Source organism: Gossypium hirsutum, chromosome A06 (genome assembly GCF_007990345.1).
Source record: "Gossypium hirsutum isolate 1008001.06 chromosome A06, Gossypium_hirsutum_v2.1, whole genome shotgun sequence".
Classification (NCBI taxonomy): Eukaryota; Viridiplantae; Streptophyta; class Magnoliopsida; order Malvales; family Malvaceae; genus Gossypium; species Gossypium hirsutum.
The window spans coordinates 30,568,575-30,572,021 of record NC_053429.1 but is presented as its reverse complement, the minus strand read 5'-3'; positions in this window follow the sequence as shown (position 1 = coordinate 30,572,021).

Genomic DNA, 3,447 nt, shown 5'->3' with positions numbered 1-3,447 from the left:
ATCACATTAACATCTATTACATATCACAAAACACATCATTAAACTATATCGACAACTAATGCCAACATGCCAAAATAAGCCAACATAGAAGGCATTATATACATCACATACTTATCACTTGACAACATATAAATCAAGCCAAATTCAACTTCATAAAAAACACCATTTATAAGCCACATCTCATGACTAAATTCACAACTCAAAACATACTCAAAATGACACTAGCCTATACATGCCATATACCATATATACAAGCTTCAAAAGTACCAACAAGATGATTGATAGTACGATAATGGTTCCCGATGATTCCCGATGTCTGAGCTAGCTTTGGTGCTCTATAAAACAAAGGCAAATATCATACAGTAAGCTTCATACCTTAGTAAGTTTGTACCAAATATACTCAACAGTTCATATAATTCAAAACATCAATTAATAAACACTTATTCGTTCTTATATCATCATTCAATTCTAATCTACCACCATTTAACATGTATATACAAATTCATCAAGCTTCATACACATAGTATCAACTACCACTAGGTATCGCACATACCTGAACTTTCCTGAATTTATTTATTTCATTCTCACCTCTTTGTTCAATACATTAATTCGTTCGGAAATCTTTCAATGCTCTAAGAATTCGTACACTTAGTACATCAGTGATTAGCCGAAGCTATAACGATCTCGCACACTTTGTTCCATCACATTAAATCGTAGCTAACTCGATGTCGCACACTTAGTGCCTCATATAGCTGAAGCTATTCCAATTCGCACACTAACTGTTATTTACAGCCGAAGCTATTTTAAAACACTATGTGCCAAACATAGTTGATTTATCGTTGTACGCAATTGTAGTCACATATATACAATTTATGCATTATCGAAGCATTAAAAACATAATTGTAACTTCATTTATCACGTACGAACTTACTTCGTACTCGGAATTGACGAATCGAATCAATTACTCGATAACCTTCAATTTTCCCCGATCTAAATCTGAGTTCTTTCTTTCTTGATTTATATGTATTCAAAATTAACCCATTTAATCACCTATTCATTCAAATTAATCCACAAACACATATTTGGGCTGTTTTACACTTTAGCCCCTAAAGTTCTACATTTATTCAATTTAGTCCTTATTTCATAAAAACAAAAATTACACAAAATTTAATTACATCCAAGCTAAATGAATTTCCTAGGGATCCCTAGCAGCCCAAAAATTTCATTTATTTCACAATTTTGCCCCTCAATTTTCACTTTCCTCAATTCAATCCCTAATATGCATTTTTACTCAAAATCACTTTATAAAACATGTATATCAAGCACCAAGCTTTCATAATTCATCATCAAACATCATAAAACACATGAATTCATCAATGGAAAATTTCAAAATCATCAACACTTTATGCAACTTTTACATTTTATGCAATTTAGTCCTTTTTTTCTCAAATTGAGCTATTAAACAATAAAATTAGCTCACAAAATTTTCACACATATAAATTCACATACTATAAACACCAAAAATAATATTAAAATAGTTTTACAACCTTAGATTTGTGGTCTCGAAACCACTATTTTGGTCTAGCTAAAACTAGGTAGTTACAACTTTGATATCTGCTGTCAACTGCTTAATGATCTAGTCTGATGAATGAGTTTCAGTTTGTTCATTTTTGATACTTTTAGTTTCAATAAATTAACTTTGTTAATATTATTTTGAGTTAATGTGAATGTGGTTAGTTATGTATTTGCTACTCGTGGATTAGTTGTAATAGCCCAAAATTGGGTCTAGTTGGAACAGAGGTTTCGGGACCACAAAATTTGAGATAAAAATAATTATTTTACGATTATTTTGAGGTCTATGATATGATTTCATGATTGTGTGAAATTTTCGTGAAGAAATTCTATGCATAAAGTGCTCAATTTGAAGTTAGGGACTAAATTGAATAAGTTGCAAAACTTGCATTCTAGAAGTTTCTAGTATGAAATTGCTTTGGAATATTAATTAGGAGGTCTTAAATAGCAATTTTACCAATTTCTAAGTGATGGACAAAAATTGGACATGGATGGAATTTTTGAAAGTTTAGTAAGGAAGGGCATTTTGGTCATTTGGTAATAAAAGAAATAAAAAGGGAAAATAAAGCCAAAAATTGACTCATCTTTCTCATGGAGGCCGAAATTAGCATGGGGGAAGCCATGGCTAGGGTTTTCAAGCTTTCCAAGCTCAATAGTAAGTCCGTTCTAACCCCGTTTTTCAAGTTCTTTATGTTTTTGGAATCCCGGTAATTTGATTAAGCTTATTCTAGCAATAATTTAAGCTAGGGTTCATATTTGGAAAAATACCCATAGGTGAAATGTGTTTACTTTGCTGTTTTATGGTATAATATGAGGTTTTAAATTATGTTAGACAACTTGTGCTATTCGGTTTTGAGTGAAAACGAGTAAAAGGGCTTAATCGGTAAAAATACCTAATAGTCATAAGTATATGTTAGAGTGAGAATTTGATGTTGCCATAGAAGGGAAAAGTTATCAGCATGTCATAAAACATAAGAATAAGGGATGAAGTTTAGGGGCAAAATTGTAATTTTACCAAAGTTTGAGTTAAGGACTGTTTTGAATAGTACATTAATTAGATAAGTAAAATATGATGTTTTAGATCCCAAAAAATGAGATTTGAACCTAGAATGAGAGAAAAATCAAAAATTGGGAAAGTTGGTAAAATAATCGTTTTAGTATCGAGTAAGTTCATATGTATAATAAGCATTAATTTATGCATGTTTCAATGTAAAATTGATATATTCATTATGATTTTCAAGGTGTTGAAAGTATGTAATTTGGTATGATAATAATACAGCAATAATGCTGTAATTTATATTTAAAAGTTAAATTTAGTGAATTAATTGAATTATATTAAATTAAATGATTATGGTGCCAAGTTTATGAATTGATTTAAAAATATGTCTATGGCACATGAAGTGCATTGAATTATCATACATAAATGTGATTTCTATGATTATGATTATTATGGGAAATTGTAAGTTCATATGATTTTTAATAAGGCAATGTGTAATTTAATGTTATTGCGTTGATATTAAATGAGATGTAAGTTTATATGTAAGTAATACATCAATATTACTTGTATTATGATATTTTATAATAATATTGGAAATATGTTTGTGGATAATTACTTGATTGGTGAAATTGTTGGAAAAGAGAGAGAAATCCCGGTTGAACCTTTGGAAAGATTGGATAAAACAAATAGTATGTAGCTAGGTCACATGTATGGTGCTGAGTGCACATCATGTGTACATGAGAGCTACAAGACATTATGATGTAGCTAGGTCGCATGGGTGATACTATACCATGTAGACAAGAGAGCTACAGGATATATGTAGCTAGGTCGCATGCGTGGCTCCAGGTGAAGGACACCATGTAGACAAGAGAGCTACG